The 20389-nt window shown below is 42.0% G+C and overlaps 1 protein-coding gene across 1 annotated transcript in view; it reads right to left on the minus strand.

Annotated features, from left to right (window-relative positions):
* Positions 1-20389, minus strand: part of KCTD12 (potassium channel tetramerization domain containing 12) — a 58664-nt gene that overhangs the window by 21434 nt on the left and 16841 nt on the right. Inside the window, exon 2 of the transcript XR_012085345.2 lies at positions 16876-16982. The gene's annotated coding sequence lies outside the window, so the exon portion shown is untranslated. The remainder of the gene's footprint in view (positions 1-16875; positions 16983-20389) is intronic.

The raw sequence follows: 20389 nt of genomic DNA on the forward strand, positions 1-20389 counted from the left end.
CCTATACTTGCACCAGCCCTGAAGGCAGCAGCAGAAGCCTTGAGGGGAAAACTCCACATGGATTAGCAGCAAGCCTTCTATAAGCCTCAGTGGCAGCACAGCAAATCTCCCCAAAACTTCAGCAAATCTTGGCTGAAGGTATCGCCACTACCACAGGGAATGTCACTGCTAGCAGGAATGGCAGCAACTGTTGTAGCTGCTGAACACATTTTGTCACCTGCCCAGCTGCTAATTTTGCTTCCCTCCCCCCCAGCTGTGGATTTCATTACTTCATTAACCAGCTTTTGGAATCTGGGTAGAGAAGGGAGTATTTGTATCAGTTGGGCAGGAGGATGATAATGAGGTGGCAGGAGCAGATATGTCTCCCCCAGGCATGAACAAGAAATGTGAACCTCCAACCAAATCTTTTTTCAAGGAATTCATGGTGGTTCGTGGTTAATGGTTAGCCACAACATCAGTTTTCTGGTTCATGTCCACCTCTAGCTGGAACTACACTTTTGCAATAATTAGAAATAAAGGTATTTAATGCAGGTTAGCTGCAAACAGGCACAAACCCACCTGCAACATATGCCCTGATTTAATGCATGTTATTTCAGTCATATATATTGCATGTTATTTCAATCATATATTCTGCATATATGCAGAATACATCATGCGAAAGGCCGGACTGGAGGCATCCCAAGCCAGAATTAAGATTGCCAGAAGAAATATCAACAACCTCCGATATGCAGATGATACCACTCTGATAGCAGAAAGTGAAGAGGAATTAAGGAACCTTGTAATGAGGGTGAAAGAGGAGAGTGCAAAAAATGGTCTGAAGCTCAACATCAAAAAAACTAAGATCATGGCCACTGGTCCTATCACCCCCTGGAAAATAGAAGGGGAAGATATGGAGGCAGTGACAGATTTTACTTTCTTGGGCTCCATAATCACTGCAGATGGTGACAGCAGCCCTGAAATTAAAAGACGCCTTCTTCTTGGGAGGAAAGCAATGACAAACCTAGACAGCATCTTAAAAAGCAGAGACATCACCTTGCCAACAAAAGTCCGAATAGTCAAAGCTATGGTTTTTCCTTTAGTGATGTACGGAAGTGAGAGCTGGACCATAAAGAAAGTTGACTGCCGAAGAATTGATGCTTTTGACTTGTGGTGCTGGAGGAGACTCTTGAGAGTCCCCTGGACTGCAAGGAGAACAAACCAATCCATTCTAAAGGAAATCAAGCCTGAGTGCTCACTGGAAGGACAGATCCTGAAGCTGAGGCTCCAATACTTTGGCCATCTCATGAAACGAGAAGACTCCCTGGAAAAGACCCTGATGTTAGGAAAGTGTGAGGGCAAGAGGAGAAGGGGACGACAGAGAATGAGATGGTTGGACAGTGTCATTGAAGCGACCAACATGAATTTGGCCCAGCTCCAGGAGGCAGTGGAAGACAGGATGGCCCGGCGTGCTCTGGTCCATGGGGTCACGAAGAGGCGGACACGACTAAATGACTAAACACCAACAACAATTTCAATCACTAACTCTCTTATGTGTCCATCGGTGGCAGATCACTCTCTTTGTCTGTCATAACTTTCCCACCCTCTGCCCCCTCTTTGCCATGTTCAAGAGCCCTTTCTTCTCATTTTTTGAGGGCTATATTTAAAGCCAGAGCATAAAAGTGTGCATTGGAAGCCATCTTAAAACCACAGTAGTTCTTGACATCTTGTTACAGCAACAAGAATCAATGCAGATTCTACCTGGTGTGTCATTTGGTTTCAAATTCTGGCAACTATAGTTTTATGAAGACACCAAAAGTTCTCTATTTGAGATTCCTGCACAGAACTATAAAACTAGAACAAGCCTGCTGTACAGTTTTGCACAAGATAAGAAGAGCCTTAATGGATCATTTCAAAGGCCCATCCAGTCCAGCATGCTCTTTCTCAAGTAAATAGTTTTGTAAAGTTCTCCCACACTGTTGCCCCGTAGATCCAGGCCAGCCCCAAAGTGCCTATGTATGCTGCTTTTACAGAAGATTACTGCCATCCACCTCCATTCCACCGACAGAACTGAACTGGACAGGCAATTGAATTTTACTGCAACATGTACAATGGGACAGTGTCTTCTATGGTCCTGGAACGCATCCTAGGACCCTTTGGAGGCTCACTCAGTCCCCCCCGCGCGGCAGAGGGGATGAAATCACCCCCTTCCAGGACGCTTCTGAGGCTTCCCAAGCCTTAAAGGAGTCCTGGAAGGTCACGATTTCATTGCCGCTGGCCCCGTGGGGGGGGCTGGTTGAGCCTCCAAAGGGTCCTAGGGTGCGTTCCAGGACCCTTTGGAGGCTCACCCCACCCCACCCCCATGGGTCCCTGGGGAGCGCTGTTTTACAGTATTCACTCCATAAGACGCAAACACTTCCCCCACACACACACGTTTTTGGAGGGGAAATGCATCTTATGGAGCAAAAAATACGGTACATTGGGAGAGTTCAGGAAGTTATTTTTCAATGGAGCCACTTCTAATAAAAGAAGAAACAGCAGCACTAGTGTCTCAAATACATCCAGTAGCATGCCTCCAAGCTTTGTCCAATGAGTCACATTGCAGTCCAAATCAACTAACAGCTAAAAGCAGGGGTCTCAAACACGTGGTCCGGGTGCCATTTGTGGCCTGCCGGATGATAGTTTGCAGCCCCCGCCTTGCCTGTCCCCCCTGAAGCACCCACCCGTCCTCTGCTGTCAAGAGTCAAAAAAACCTCACCTCGCTCGCCGGCTCTCTCCCAAGACAGCGCCTCTTGCACCCTCCATCCAGAACTGCAGCCTGCCAGCCGGCCCGCTGGTCTGCCGGCTGGCAGGCTGCAGTTCTGGATGGAGGGTGGAAGAGGCACTGTCTTTGGGGAGAGCTGGCGAGCAAGGCGCGCTGCCAGTCCTTTTCTCCAAGCGCCTGAGCCGCCGCCGAGCAATGCCTGAGAGCAGAGCTCACTCCCTTGAAGAGCACCTCCAAGCCGCCAACAGCAGCCACCGCCGCCTCTTCCAGGGAAGTGGCTCTCTGGCTCTCTTTCTCTCTCAGCACTCCCAGCACCAGCCTGGCCAGTGGCCGCCTCAGCGCCCAGTGGTGCTTCTTCCTCCTCCTCCTCCTCCTCTACGTCCTGCTTCTGTCGCCTTGGCTCTGGAGGCTGCCTGGGCTCGGCTTGCAAAGTTTGCTCTTCTGTCGCAGTGGGGGTAGCTCCTGCTGCTGAGTGTGCTTTTTTTGAGGGGGAGGCCTCAAAGGAAGGTTGCCAGACCTTCGTGTGTGTGTGTGTGTGTGTGTCTGTGTCTGTGTCTGTGTGTGCGCCTGCGCATGCGCCTGCTTGCACCTGTGGGGGGTCTCCCCGTTCTGTTTAATTTCATGGGTACTAATGGGGGCTTTTCTCTTTTGGCAAGGCGATTCTGTGAGGGTTTTTTTTTATTTTGTGTTGTGCCCTCCTCCCCCCCCCCCCCCCGGCTAGGTGCTTGCCAGCGCTCCCTCCCTTCTCCGCTTCTTCATCCTGCTGCTGCTGATGGTGGTGGTGGTAGTGAAGAAGCAGCCAGAGGGGGTTGTGGCCGACGGCGAGGGCTTGCATGTTCCTCCTCCTCCTCCTCCTGCTCGGAGCCCCAGCCAAGCTAAGGAAATTCCTGGGCGGCTTCCTCCGGCTCTTGCTCCCCTTGGCGGAAAATCTGATGCGGCCCAGCCTCAGCCAGACCCTGCCTCCATCAGCCCCCAGGTAAATTGAGTTTGAGACCCCTGGCTAAAAGGAACTGAAACACAACTCCTAAACTTCTATCACACTTTTCGATTCTGACTGCTGATTTACTGTTTTCTGCCCTGAATTTGGATGAGTCAAACCCCACTCCGTTTCCACTAGAAACAATTTACAGCTCATTAAAACCTGAACAACGACAAACTATCCAGCTTATGTGAATAAGAAACTCTGATTAAAATGAAAATGTTACATAGACTGAAATATAGTAGTAAATAGTAGGCCCATTGAATCAGTCAACTCACTAAATGTACCTACTCTAGACTTTTATTTATTTATTTATTTATTTATTTGTTTGTTTATTTGTTTGTTTGTTTGTTTGTTTGTTTGTTTATACCCTGCCCATCTAGACACATCTACTCTTACTACTAGATTTCAGCCATTGAGTTAAAATGGTGAATTACTGACAATATGGCCTGTTAAGTAAGTACGTACGTACGTACGTAAATAAGGAAGGAAGGAAGGAAGGAAGGAAGGAAGGAAGGAAGGAAGGAAGGAAGGAAGGAAGGAAGGAAGGAAGGAAGGAAGGAAGGAAGGAAGGAAGGAAGGAAGGAAGGAAGGATGGATGGATGGATGGATGGATGGATGGATGGATGGATGGATGGATGGATGGATGGATGGATGGATTTAATATATTAAAATTAATAGATTATTTCCAAGCTTTGGGAAGAACATACATAAGATTGTGCTCTTTGGAAATACTATCATTTCTACACAAACCATTATAATAGTGTGATTGGGTTCATTATATATTTGGAGCAGTTCCTCTCTTTTGGCAGGAAACAACAGGGGAGATTCTTTTTGAGCACCAACAACATTATTATTCTGAACATTTGGTGAATCAACAATCACCTCAACTGGTTCAAATAAACTGATACTGTATTGTTTAAATGTCCATAACACCGTGTCAATTATTCTATCTTTGAGTCGATGGGAACTAAGAAGGGGCTGGTCCAAACCGTTCGCAATCTGTTGGCTTCATCAGGGATGTACTCCTCACCACGCAAATGGTCCCACCCAGTCACCCTCCAGAGGTGGGTGGTTGAATGCAGAGTCCGGTTGGACCATCTTCTTCCAACGACCCTGTCGGATAACCACCACTGTCCATTCTAATGAGTCCAGCGGAACTTTTTTCTGCTTGGTCTGGATTAGGCAGTAGTCCCCCGGTCTTTAGATTAGAAAAATCTTCCAGCAATCCTTTCATTCTTTCATATTCCTTCCCTTTATGTACTGTTGTCTTTCTCCCTCTCTCCTCTCCTGTGCCCATGATTCTGAATCTCCTCCCCCCCTTGATCTTGTATATCTTCCTCCCATACTGGCAAGATTAACTCCTCCCCTTTTTCTCCCTCTCTCTATTCTACTAAACAAACCTCGATCTTTTCTTTTATTTCCTTCAGTTCTCTTTCCCACTTCTTCTACGTTCACCCCTTTCTCCAATGTTTCTCCCACTCTCTCTACTTCATCCCGTGCAGATATCCTTTGTGGAGGGGACGACTCACTGTCCATTGTCTCCTTTTTCTCTACCTCTCTTTCACAAATAGTAACTAATCCAATTGCATTTAATTTTTTAAATAGTTATCTACCAGCAGAAATATTGTCATGGACCTACGTATGTAATCTGTAAAAACATCAAATGAAAGCCAAGTCAAAAATATTTGCTGGCAGAAATGTATTTAAATAAATAAGGGGAAAGAGGGAAAGAAACAATTCAAATAACTATACAATTTAAGGATATTATTTAACAAAACAAAACCAAAATAGAAGTTCTAGTGCAGATAAGATGGAATGCAGTTGTGGGTGTGAGTTTGTCATTCTGGCTTCAAAACCAGATGGGTAGTATTTCAGAGAATTTGACTATAGTTCTTTGCTTCATTCTTTTCTCTAGATGGTGCTTTTAATTCTCTCTGAGTGTGACTACATAGCATGGGACATGTGGAATAACTCTGATTCTTTCACTGTGAAGCTGCACTGTGGCATTTGGTTCTCTTTGATATAAGTGGTTGCACAGAGGAGAAAAAAGCCTTTTCCTTACAGTTCCACTTAAGGTGCCTGTAGGTTGCACAGTTCAAAGGAACTGCCTTATGGAGGCTTTCCTTCCTCCCATTTCTGTCTCTAACCTTGCAGGCTAAGCAGTTAATAGATAAGTAAACAAACAAACAAACAGGACTGGTCACCCCTGGAGAAGCTGTTTAAAGAAGAAGAAATGGATTGGGGAAAGAGAGGCTTTGTGAAAAGAGAGTGACAGGAAAGGTGCTTTGCCTGCACACTTGCTTGGTTTTTCTATATAACTGGTTCTTGGAAATGTAATAGCCTGACATTAAACCATAATCAGGGTGCTTTGCTTCTGCATGTATTCCCACACCCTGGTCCTGAACATTATGCACCCAACTGCCTATTTTACCCAAAACATCACAACAGACACACAGCCCTCTACAAGAACACATCAGCTAGCCACATGGGAAAGAACCCATTCAGATCTTTCAGCTAGAAAAAAGAAGTCTTCCTTCAGCAGAGGAAAAACGGGTGCTTTGGGAGCAAAAATGGCTGGACCAATTCAATTCAGCCTTTGGATCATGTGGTCAGGAAGAAATATTTCGAATTCACCCATTTTATAAGCAGAACAAATCCCACAGCATTGGAACACATACTGTAGTCTCACTCCTCTTATGAATCATTCCACTCTCTTCTGCTTTCTTCAGAATTATCTGGAAAAAACATATCTCTTCAGAATTAAATCCAAACACAAAAATAGGCGATAACTTTATAGATCACTAAAACAATCAACACAAAATAAACTGAGCCTTCATGGCTTAAACACCACTTCATCAGTACTTAACATCTAAGAGCAACTTTCCTGGTAAAAAACATCTTGTCATATACTTTTGGACTTTAAGTTCTTCACACTGGTACAATCCTGGTGAAGTGGTGTTTAATCCACGAAAGCTTGGTTTATTGTGTGATTTTTAAATTTGTTTTTTTTATTTTTTGCTCTATAAAGGTATCACCTATTTTTGTGTTGGTATTTAATTTTGTTTGGCCCACACAGCTGTCCTTTACTTCAACAACTCCCTTTACTTAGACACTCCTATGGGAGCTCCTCAGGGCCAAAAAAGAGTAGAGCCCTAAAGCATCCCTCTTATCCTTGCCCCTGTGGTAGGGCCATGTTTTCTATAGTAGCGTGAGCTTGATAGTTTGAGCTTCTGTGGTTGTATTTCCCAACTAAAGGTACAGGCACTATACACAGAATCTATTAAAATCCTGCAGAAACATGCAGCCTATTTGAAAATACTAGAATACTAGCAGCATTACCTCTTCAGAATGAAATTAAGGATCCATGCAGTGAGTCTGCCAGGAGCTGTTGCCACTGCCTGTAATTCCAGTACAATTTCTTGAATGCCGGAAACATTAATAGTATTTATACTGCAGCTTCAGTAAACTAATGAAGGGTTGCCTCTCCCAGCAAATCCAAATAAAATACTTAAATAGTTTTAATACAAATCTCCAACTCTCAGGGTTTAGACCTGAAATTGCAGTGAGGGTGGTGCTGCCTATCCACTAACCCTAAATTTTAGGGTTAGTTCTCATAGCTTGAAGAATGCCACTTAGGCATGTTTGGAAGCATTAGAGTAATTTTTTTAATTACCTTGCAGGCTGTAGAGAAGTGATTCCCAACCTGGGGCATGCATATTCCCAGGGGTAGAAGTCAAGGCATTTAGGGGTACTTAAAAAAATTGAATAATGGCAGGGAAATACGCATATGATTGTTGTAGGTTTTTTGGACTGTTTGGCCATGTTATGAAGGTTTTTCTTCCTAACCTTTTGCCAGTCTCTGTGGCTGGCATCTTCAGAGGACAGGAATTAGAACTCTGTCTGTGCTCAGAATCCGGCCGTGAAATCCTTTGAGAAAACAAAATACACATACATCCACAATATATACTGCTTGTTTATAACCCCTTGGCTTATTCCTTTTGTCCCTACCCACCATATGACAGCCCAACCAATCAGCTTTCACTCCAAGGCAGTGTCTGTTCTTGTTCTGCCACTCACTTGCAAGCCTGTGCCACCTGCTAATTTCCTATTGATGTCAGTTTATACAGGACAAAAACAGTTATGGATTTTAACTCCTTCACTGGCTTGTCCATGCAAACTACCAGAGGCAATGAGGAAGGCAGAGACGGCAGAGAGTCTCCCCCCCCCCCGTCCCAGCCTCACTCCCCCAATACAAAGGGTACAATTTATGGAAATGGGCTGCCAAGGGATATGCAAGTGAAAAAAGGTTGGGATCCACCACCAGCTTTTGATACTGTGGAAATTGACACATTACCCTTTCATTGTGTCAATGAGAGTCTGGTGACACTATGGGGGAAAGCCCATATTTGAATTGAGTTTGGCATGTTTTTTTTAAAGGTGACTACATGACACACATGGGACTGCAGATTGTTTTGTTGGTTTGATCAGAAGTGAAGTATTTTACTCTTCCACCAGAAGGTAATTTTTTTTCAATTGGATGTCAAATTGATTTATTTTGAGTTATTCTGGCAGAAGTGAACACTTCTGTTGACATAAATTGTGTCTGTGGGGCAACTGCTTCCATCACAAGCCTAGAAGTGCGGATCTAATGAAAATGTCAGCTTCAGACTGGGCTGACAGTTCCCTGCTCGCCTTCCTTCTCGACCCCCTCTCTGTGTGTATGTGTGTGTGTGTGTGTGTGCGCGCACACACACACGTGTGCATGTGTACATGCGTGTGCATGGGCAAGTGTGTCTCTGGTCAGTTTCAGCCTGGACCCCTAGGCTCCTTCCTTCAGAAGCCTAGAAGTGCAAATTGAATCAAAATGTCAGTTTCAGCCCCAGCTGTGTGTCTCACTCTCCTTCTCCTTTGTGTGTGTGTGTGTGTGTGTGTGTGTGTCTGTGTCTGTGTCTGTGTCTGTGTCTGTGTCTGTCCGTCCTTCCCCTTACATGTGGAGGGCTGCAAGGAAACCTGTTTTAATTTTTTTTCTGTCATTATGTTTTTAGCACTATATCAGATGCAAGATATTTAAAAAACACTAAAAACCATACTGCAGCAACTACTGGCTGTGAGAGACAGCTAGCGCAAGGACAGGCAGGTGCGGGATAAAGCCCCAAATGTAATGATTCTATAGGTCCATGTAGCTTCCTTGACCAGTTTACAACACAGCTTAAAAACAAATTAAAAGTTTTTGCAAGAGGACACACACACACACACTGACACAAAAATCACATGACTTCCATGTGACTTTAAACTGAAATCAGAAGCCCCAGTCCATCACCTGATTTATTTCATTAATGTAACTACACTTTGAATCTCAATATGGTCTGTCTTGCTGTTTCTCACACACATACACCCCATTTTGCAGTTCTTGTGGATGGGATGTCATAAGGACCTGCACCCCGGTCTTAAGCTTTCACCCTGAAGTCTCAAGGAGCAGACAGCTGCTGGCCTGGCAGTTCTGCACAAGACCCTCTGTTGTTGAGGTAACATTGCACTTCAGCTGCAAGGAGCGGTTAGAGAAATCTCAATCTGAGAATGTCGTTTTTTAACAGGACCCCTACATTATACCACATATTAACAACTAAGTTGGCCACACAGGCTTCAGACCCAGAGGGAGAATACAGAAATCTAAATACCTGTTTGTGTCTATATTGAGTTCATTTAAGGGCAAAGGCAGTTTAAATATTCCTGGTTATTTTAAACCATTTAGGGGAAAAAATGAATTTCAGCTGTCTGGAATCAATTTCTGCTGGATTAGTAAGCACATTTTTTAAAAACTTGCTTATTTATTGTAAAAAGGAAATCCAGCTTTGGAAAAATTCCTATCCATTCATCTTGGTGAAACAAATAATGTCAGGTAAAGCTCCCTCTCATGAAAGAAAGCTAGATTCAGACATTTGGCAGCCAGGCTAGAATTCCTGGCCTTGTGCCCAGGTCCTCAACATATGACGTAGAAGTGGATTTCACTGCAAGCAATAGTGTTTCTTTCCAAATAATCTATTTAAGATCAGATTACTGAAACTGTGAGCTTGGAGGTAAAATGAGGATACTGAAGGAAGAGCACTTCTAAACAACTAGATCTCTTGAAATAAAATCCATGTTTATTGACAAAGCAAACACTAGCTTCATTATTATGTCTGTTTTCTGTTCTCTTTTAAGACAGTATTTAAGTATACATTCAGATGACTGCTAATAGTATGTCTGAGGAAGTGGATTGGAATCCATGAAATCTGAAATCCTTTTTTTCAGTCGTTAAGGTGCTACAGTACTTGTGCCTTTGTTTTTGCTTTTTGTGCTTTGTGGGTTCTTTTGCTTTTGTTATGGATGCTAACTGTGTAGTAGTTAACAACACTCAAAATGTAACAGAGGTTGGTTCTATGCACAGGGAAAAGTAAAGACAGCCTGAACAGGAGTAGTGAGATGTCCCATCCCATTTCCCCCCTCCCCGCTGCCCAACTTAGACCACTACAGAAGTTACTACTGGAATTTTTACAACCTTTTCTACTGCCTTTAACAGGTTTGACTGGGAGGGACCTTTTGGGGCTTGAGTGACTGTAGATCTATCCAGCAGTAACCAATTGTTCCTCCACAACTTCTGAATTCAAAGAGAGCCCTGCCTCTCTGCTCCGTGTCTCTTTTGCTCTCTTGAATCTGCTGAGGTCTCCTGAGAGCAGCCATGTTTGTTAGTTAGCTGTTGATCTGTTCACAACTGTAAGTAAAGAAATACTTTATTCGTTCTACTGTAGTTGCAGTTTTTGAAAAATAACCCTTTAACGGTGTCCAAAAGGAAAAAATTAGTAAGAAAACCAGTCTAATTTTACTAATTTTACTAAAAATTAGTAAAAATTTGCAAGTTTGATGAAGATTGGATTTCCCCAAGCCAGGGTACTTTCCTTTGGAACCCACTTTGTGGGTGTATAATTGGTGTATAACTTGGATGTCTGAAACCCAATCTTCATCAAACTTGGAGAGCTTACAGAGGAGATTCAGAGGAAGCTTCCCTCTGAATTGGGTGCTTGGGGGCCATTTGATAGGGTTTCAAAGTAAAATAAACTGATGAATTGATTCATCAATTCATGAGGAAAAAATCATAAATTTGTAATTAGTGATTTGTCAATCTTGATGAATCACAAATCACAATGAATAACATTTTTTTCTGATCTATGCACATCTCTAGACAGAACTAAAAGCAGTGGCCCAATGGAATGTACAAGTAAAATGCAGTTTGTGGTTGTGTCATCCTTCCCCTCTGAAATTTGTTCAGACTCAAAGCCCTTCATTGGCTGTCCATGTAGAAACAGAATCTCCACACAATGTAATGCATTGTGTTTTGTTACATGTTACAGACAAAAACGCAACTGGGCTGCTGCTTTAAATTAAATTCTACAGTTAAATTGTAATTTCCTTATTCATGTTGTGCTTTCTATTAGTACAAGGGTGAGGAACCTCCTGCCTGTAGCACCATTTGAACCTGCTTGGGTTGGCCCCAAATAGAAATGGGAAAAATTATTATGGGGGGACTGCAGCTTTCAGAACTCTTTAGCCCTGCTCTTTAATTTTTAATAAATATTTCTCATATTTGGCCTAGGGTGGCCCACTTTCTGAAAGTCCCATTTGCATCTGTGGGAACATTGCCACATAGGAGGAAGGAATTTATGGGATCACAGCTGAGGAGCTACAAGTAGATCCTTTCTCCCTCCTGTATCCTATGACCCCCTTCCTGAAAAGCATAGAATCTGTAATTAACCAAGAGTCTCTCCCTCTCTCTCTCTCTCTCTCTCTGTGTGTGTGTGTGTGTGTGTGTGTGTGTGTGTGTGTGTGTGTGCATGGGCACACGTGCGCGTGCCTAGGAGAGGGGGGTAAGATAGCAGTTGAAGGCAAATAAGTACTGGGCTCTTGCACCATCAATCACTTTGTTAAAAAAGATTCTCAACCACAGTGTAGCTACTGAAAGCCTAAACTTGACTCACATGCCTTTGTTTCCAGAACTACTAAAGACTGCAAGAGGCCTGCCATCTATTGTAGGTGGTCACCCTAAAGGGAGGGAGGGAGGGGGTGGCTCTGGCCTTGCTCAGCATTGAGGAAGTATTGACCGCACAGCCATGTAACTAAGGTGCACTGTTTGTGTCCTGATATTTTTCACTCCTTATATCCTTGCAAATTTGTGCACAGTTCATGGTGCGGTACCCTGTTTCCCCAAAAATAAGCCCTAGTTAAGTGAAACCCCGCCCTCCACCATTGTGCAGCATTGTGCAGGAACCAGAAGATGACCTGATTGTAAAATAAAATATCCCATGAAAATAAGCCCTGATGTGTTTTTGGAGCAAAAATTAATATAAGACCCTGTCTTATTTTCAGGGAAACGTGGTACATAAACTGGAGAGCCATTTTCCTTGACAATTGAAAAATACCGGTAATAATTATGTGCCATCATGTCAATTCTAACCTATGGCAATCCTTGTCAGGATTTTCTGGATATAAAGCATTCAGATTTGGTTCACCATTTACTTCTTCTAGAGACATTCTGGGATGTTTCCGGTTACCTAAGGCTACATAGGATAGCTCTTCTCCCAGAAGGCACTCTGGGGAATCAAACTCTCTACCTTAGGTACTCCAATTCCATGAGCCAGCCAAGCTGCTCAGTTGAAAAGTACTGCATGAAAACAGCTAGTGTTTGCTGTTATAATACATTCCAATGAATAGCATTTGCCATGGGCTGGTATAGGAAAATGTATCCCTTTTAATTTAAGAGAAAAATTGAAACAAACTTTCCCTACTTTATACCATAGAGATGTTTAGAGGTTCAATTCCTATCCCTAGCTAGTGTGGCCTCGCTTACCCGTGTTTTATTGTCTGACCTGTGTTTTACTGTCTGATTTTGTATTGGAAGCCGCCTAGAGTGGTCTGGTAGTCCAGATAGGCGGGGTATAAATAAATAAATAAATAAATAAATAAATAAATAAATAAATAAATAAATAAATAAATAAATAAATAAATAAATAAATAAATAAGGGTGCTTCTTGCTGTCTATTGTTTTCCAACACATTTGTAGAATATTTAAAAATCAAGCTAAACATCCCCTTACCCTTCTGTGAAAATGCACTGGTTTTATGGGGAACATCCCCCATGGTAGCCCCATATGGATTATTTTCTTTAAAGAAACCAACAGGGGGGAAATGGTCAAGTCCCAAGGATCCATAAGAAAGAACAGATCTCAGTAACTCTGTCCTTGAGAATTTTTATCTCAGATATAGAGCATGTGTTTTCTTTATTATGCTGCAGCCCATTTAACCTGTTTCAATATTTAACTCATGCTATTGTATGCAGGCTCTTGTCTATTTAAAAATAACTTCCTTTCATGCTAAATAATTCTGCAACTGAAATAGAGTTTAAAAATGCCCCGTGAAGAAATATCTTCAGGATTAATTAGACTCGGGAGGAAAAGATTAAGCAGGGGCATACACGTGGGAGCTGATACACTGTAGTGAGTAAGTAATGAGCTGCAACACAGGTGGTCACACCAGCTGAAATCTCATCTCAGAGCCACAGTAAGTGAAGCTGCAAACCCCTATATATCAGTGGAAGACATTCCATGCCTAAGGCTGCCACCCAATATGCACAGAGTGAACTTAGTCAGTTTTGCTCCTGAATAAATATGACTGAATTCTGCCATTTTACAGTGCAGTTCTATACATATCCACTCAAATGTAAGTCCCACTGAGTTCAGAGAGGCTTGCCTCTAGAGACGTAGATATAGAACTGCAGCCTCTGAGTTTCTCTACTTCCATTTCCAGAGGGTGAGGACAATAGGCAAAACAGACCATTGCAAAAGACACATCACACACTTTTAGAAGCTGTAGAGAAAAAGAAAAGCAAGGTCAGTGTAAATGCTGGCACACCCTTCTCTATATTACTACTAAAGACACAAGAGGCCCACCCTCTTCGCCTACCTAGCAGTATTGTTAGACAGATTATAGCAACAACCCAGTAAAATGGTGAATGAAAGCAAAACTATATACTGTATTAATATAGCTTATGGCCCAAACTGAAAAAAAAAAACAGCAGGAGATTTTCATATTCCCATAGTTTGCAAATTAGACTGGTTTTCTTTGTGATTGGTCATCAGAATGTAAGTACAGGCTTCATTTGCAAGTATGATTGCTCAACATCATGAATGTCCTCCCAAAGCACTACACTTTCATTGACAAGCCGCCTATAAAGTGTGCTAGGCTTTCTTAGAAGAAGGCCATAGAGAGTTAACTTGGGGTGTCTGTGTCTTACTTTTATTGATGCAGTTCATATCAGATCTGGGATGAGATGGTTGAATATGACTTTGTGCTTGGTTTGATTGCAGGTATTCAGATTCTTAGATCAGTCTATGTTAAGTAGGGCTCTTGTCTTTCCTCCCAAAGGATGACAAAATGAGAAGGTGATGCTTATCGTAAGATGGAGCATTGAAGGAAGTTGTGTTCCTCTATATGTTGTTGGTCTGAAACATCAGCCAGCCCTAGACTGCACAACTAATGACCAAGGATTATAAGAGATGCACTCCAACATCTGGAGGATCACGATTTACCTGTGTGCAACAGGTATTGTTACAAGGATGTAGGAATTGCTGAGGGAAAACTATTTGTTCTTACTTTTAATTTAAAATAATTTTATTAAGTATTTATGCATATGTTTCATTTTATATTACACATTTAATTATTTGTTAAAAGGGGATTGGGTGATGGTAAAAGGAGAGGTGGGGACCTGAGGGTTCTCAAATATTAAAAAGGAAGCAAGCTGCTCCAAGAGATAATCTCCAGCTATCTTCTAACAGCAGCTAGAAGGCTGTATGTTCCTCACTCTTTTCAGTAACTGGTAGCGCTGGAGACTGAACCTGGAACTTCCAGTATTCAGATCATGTGAACACTAGGCTGCAATCCAGTCAGTACAGATATGGAAATAATGTGCTTAGGAATAAACCTGCCTAGAATTGCATTTAGTTTGCCCTTTTTACATCCTTTTGGTGTTTTAAAATATCTTCATGTCTTAAAAGGTTTCATGGGGTAAAGAAGTTTTCTTTTCTTTTAAATAATCAAGACTACTTCTCCTTAAGTAAGTGAGCTGAAAGTAAACTGGAGTTCAGTACAAACAGAACCTGTTTTCCTTTCCTTTCCCACAGCTTGTATTTGACCCAGAGAACATCCCTGCCAATTATAAGCACAATGTTCTGACAGTAAAATGTTAAACAGCATCTCTTATGCAACATTACTGTGAAGAGAGGTGAGCCATTATCATAGCTACAGTTCTCTGGTTAAACTTGCCCCTTTTCCAGCAAGTTGCATCAGCATTCATAGGATGGCTGTATGTAAAAAAACACACAGAGCTCCTGCACCTCAAAGAGAAGTGGAAGCAGAAAGAATTTCAGGTGGTCTCGTTGCTTATATTTCTTCTTCTGCTAAAGGTGCAGAGAGCCCTGTTCTCTTTTGCATTGGGCCATTTGAATCGGCAACAATAATAGCCTGCAACTGTCTGAAGGAAGGTGGAGAAAATAAAATGCTCTTTCTATTAGCGTCTCTGAACCAACTGCTACTCTGCATTATTTATTTCCCATATATAGTGTGTTCATACATGCATAAAATAAGGAATTTGTATCCTTAGGGACGAGAAGAACTAGGCACATCATGTGGGAACCACCAAGGCAAATGTTTCTCATCAGCGATGGAGGCCAACAAACTAACCATGATAAATGCTTTGGTTCTTTCAGCTGCTTCGGGTTGCTGGTAGTGGGACAGTTATTTGACATGGAAGCTCTTATGTAGCTGTAAATGAGTCATGAGACTGTCCTTGCCATGGTGTCATATTCAAAGAGGTGAGTAGGAAGGGACTGCAGTTATAACTTTCCTAGTGCTTTGGTGGCACTTCAGAAGAATCGGAGACCCTTAAGCACCTGCTAGAAAGAGCAAGATATAATTTAGCTCTGCACACTGACATTTAATCAATACAGGCAAAGTAGAGTTTCTGAGCAGGGATGGATAATTGTGAGAAGCAAAAAAAATGTTCCTTTTTCTGTGCATTGTCTTGATCACACCAATTTCCACATACACAAAGCAAATGAAAGTATTGATTATAGCTCACCAGTCTTGACAAGCACCCCACTAAGTAATGAACACAATTTCATCAGTTCCTTGATACCACAAGCTTTCTAACTGAATGCAGATACATGTGAAATGGGGTGGGAAGAGAATAGGCTGATGCAAAGCAAGGGGTTGTCCAGGAAGGCTTTGTTAACAGAATGGATCTTGAGAGAAGAGCTGGGGAAGAAGAGACAGGAGTCTTGGTGGAGAAGGAATGGCTAATAATAATTGGGGGCAGCTTGGTAAACCACTGGGGATCAAAGGAACAAGGGGATGAGAAAAGAAGAAGGAGAAGAAGAAAATACATTCTGTTCAAGGGTTGAAAAATATTTTGTCTTCCAGCTATGGTTGGACTGTATCTACCATCATTCCCAGCCCTGAACAAAAGTGACATGTCCAACCTTATAGTTATAATGAAACAGTGTTTTTAAAGCTTTTTTTTCTTAATTTGAATCTTAAATCTCCTAATTTCCAGTATGGAAATCTGCACATACGTTACAAGTTTTTTATGGCTTCACAAGGCCATCAGCCAACTATATTTTTAAACAGGTGAGGATTTCGGATTTGAGCCATATGTGATAGGAAACAATACATAATCAGCAAGTCCTGTTGTTGCTTTTTCTTCTGCTATCCTCAATGATTGAGCAGTTCTTTGCAGAATATCATAAAGCTCCAAAGCATGTTTGGCCAGAGGCAGGAACAGAGAGAATGAAATGCAGAAGCATCCACAGGCCATGAGCTATGGCTCTGTCCTAAAACTTCCAATTCAGTTTTTTTTAAAATGTTCATAAGAAAAGAAACTGGAGGAAGAAACTGGAGAAAGAAACCAACATGGCACCAAATGCCAACATTCATAGTAGCATGACAGCTGTAGTCTGCAATCTGTAAAACACAAAGGCAGCCACCAAAATCTGTAGGGAAGCTAAATGCAGGGAACACAGATTTAGAAAATTTTAATCAAAGATAATTGCAGATAAAGAGAGGAGTACCTCATCAAACATTTTCTTGACATTTTTGAGTGGGTGGTTGAGAAGGTGGATAATACCAGCACAAGATGTTTTCCTCTTTTTTTCCTCACAGCCACATGCCACTGCACCTTTTAAGAAAAAGAAGAAATACCTACTTGGTTTCTGAAAAACCCCTTCTTACACCCCAGAAATGAGACAAGGGCTCTCGTGATTGATTGCATGCTTTGAAACAAACAGCATTGGTCAAGAAAGTGTTGACTTCTCTCATTCTGCCATTCCATGCAATGTTTTTATATTTGTTACGCTTTTAAGTGTATTTATTGTATTGTAATTTTATCCTCACTGCACTTTATGGCTTTTGATTTGCACCCCTAGTGTATTGATGTCGTTATTTGTTATTTTGCTACTTTGATGTTTTTTGTTATTTGTTGTAAACCACCCAGAGTGGCCTGGGCTGCTAGATGGGTACTACCTGCCTGCCTGCCTGCCTGCCTACCTGCCTACCTGCCTGCCTGCCTACCTACCTACCTACCTACCTACCTACCTACATACCTACATACCTACATACCTACATACCTACATACCTACATACCTACCTACCTACCTACCTACCTACCTACCTACCTACCTACCTACCTACATACATACATACATACATACATACATACATACATACATACATACATACATACATACATACATACATACATACATACATACATACATACATACATACCACAGCCTGTTTTGTGCTCTCTTCTGCTGGGGAGAACGGTGGAGGCACTAAGAATGTACAGGGAAATGAACTCCAGCCCAACCTGTGCCCAAGCTGAATCTTTTTGGTCCAGCTGTAAAGCTTGTATTGTTGGAAGGCAGGCTGGCACGATTCCCTAGCAAACACAAGGGTCACTTAAAGGGAGGTCACTCACACTAAAGCAAGCCTTTCTGGTGAGAAAGGCTTTTAGGTATGCCCCTTAGCAGTCGTCTGATCACATCCACAGTGTAAGAAATATTGACTTAAATTGACTAAGCACCTGTCCAGACTGGTAGTTTGGGGTCTGAGATAGATTGGACTACAAAGGGTCTGTTGAGGCCGGGGGGGGGGGAGAGAAATGTGCCATTTGGTGTGCTCCTCCCATCCAAACAGCAAACAACCCCTTGTAATCCTACCCACTGTTAAGTCAGTGCTTCCCCTGATGATCTGTGTGTCAGGGGAAGCACTTAAATCTCACTCCTTTGTCCCTCTGTAGATATCATGCCATTTCCTCCCCTCACTTCTCCCTACTTCCCTTGCTGTTTTGCTTGGATACTCAAGTAGCCTCCGCCAATGTATGGTTTTGCAAACAGCTGACACATGAAAGCGTATCATACAAGGGCTGCTGCAGCATCAATAGACCATGCACACTGTGTCGGTCACTGTGTCTCCAATGTATTCTCCCACCTACACACCTCTCTTCCTTCAGTTTCCTCTTTCCTACCTAATGGAATGAAGTGACAGTCCTGAAGAGGTAGAAGGGAGTGGACTGCTTCAGATTACCTGTGGGCTGCGTTGGAATCACAGCTGTAAACTATGTTGATTTTTAAAACTCTACAAATAAAACCCTAGCACATTCAAGAGTAGGCTGTAGACAAATCATGTTTTTCCTGATGTATTAATTTTATTTTTTATAAAAAAATTTATTTTTAAAAATGGGGAATTATTCAAAAACAAACTTTGCATACTCACCCACCCATGCACTCTTACATGGCACTGCCCACACTATCTACATTGGGTTTTCATGTCTAAAGTTAAGCAATGGCCTCTGATGACAATATCACAACTCAGAAACATTTGTTTTTTAGAGCATAACACACACACACACACAGAAATCCTAAAATACAGAGGATTTTGTCTTATAGTCTAGAAACAAACAAATAATAATATTTTTTCAAATCTCTGGCCAAAACTCCAAAGGCAACTTTGTCTGCCGTGTGAACAAATACCAAGAAGAGAGAGACTCTCATCATGATTTTAGATGATGTACATGCAGGGAGAAAGGCTGACTGGTGGACTGAAGGAGAGGGTATCTCACCTCAGAATTGTGGGAGATTTACTAGTATGACAGGAGACACAATGATCTGATGCTTTCTTGTTCCCGTAGGATAAAATGTCATTATAAAGGCAAAAAAGAGAGAGTAACCAACTTTAAAATTGCCTCTTAATCATCGAACATGTTGTTGTGCGTTATTACAGTGCTGACAGTATGTAGTCCATAACACAAATCAAGGGTCCAGAGCATATTCCCCAAACCTAGAAAGGGTAGCTACAGAGATTAATCAGAAGGCTGTGTCTGAAAGCCAGCTGGAAAATTTCCTACCACTGATGCGGTAAGGCATTTGATATGGGAGACAAGAGCTTGATTCCTATCTTGAAAAAAAATCATGAAATCTCAAAGGGTGACAAAGGAACAAGATGAAGAAATAGAAATCATGATTCCATTTTTTAAAAAAACAACCCTCTAGTTTATTATTGTGGGACATTGTGTTTTTAATCCATGATTCAAAACATCAGGAAATGCCCAATATTGCTGCATAATATTGCACCCATGTTGCAAGCAGGAAAAAAAGTTGCCTAGCTTTACATAGCAAAAGGCAGCGTGAACGTTGATAACATCAATGGCAGCAGGGAAAATGGTCTACAGGATACTCTCCTGTGCTCAGTACCTTTCACAAAGTGACACCAACTAAAGGCAAATCCCAGAAGCCAACTCCTTTTTTCATCAGTTAACCACTTTTCACCGAAACACAATGCAATTGTCAGTACTGTTTTTCGACAAATTTGAACAGTGGAGAGGAGCAGCAGTTGCTGAGCTGCTATATGGTGGCAGGTGAAAGGCAAGAAACAAGATGCTCTTCAATTTGCATAAACTATTTTAAATTTGCGGATGTTTAGGGTGACTTGTTCCTACATGGAGTGTAAAACAGATTTACTTTTTAAAAAATCATTATTCAAAAAGCCTTTGTACAAACATCCCCAAATTTGGCATGGAGTAATTCTGCTATATCTGTGTCATATTTGGTGCTGATCCAAATTCCAGCAGCTAAGTTATAATTTTTTCTTTCAGTTCTCTGTATTTTTAGAATTGCTTTGTAGAATGTGGATTTGCTCTGCTGCACAGTAATGTCACTGCATGATAATAACTTTAACCTAAAGCCCATTCTCAGAAACTTCTGCTTATGTTGCCTTGAGAAACGGGCTACATATGCAACTTTGGTCATTTCATTTGTGTCTAGGCTTATTCCCCACCCACCCGACACAGAAAGCAGAAAGCATTTCAAGAATCATGTATCTGAAGCAATCAGGCTAACTAGATCTCCTAAGACACCTTGAAAAAGCTCCCAGGAATTGAAGGGTTGTCTTTGAATGTATGTAGAGTAGAAGAACCTTTGAAGAACCAGATTGGTCTATGATTAGATCAAAGAGACTAAGGAAGTAGAAAAGCGTAGTGAGGGAAAACTTTGCTTCACTGTAGAGTCAGCCTTGATCATGTCCACT

This window comes from Pogona vitticeps, chromosome 3, assembly GCF_051106095.1.
Source record: "Pogona vitticeps strain Pit_001003342236 chromosome 3, PviZW2.1, whole genome shotgun sequence".
In the NCBI taxonomy this organism is placed as follows: Eukaryota; Metazoa; Chordata; class Lepidosauria; order Squamata; family Agamidae; genus Pogona; species Pogona vitticeps.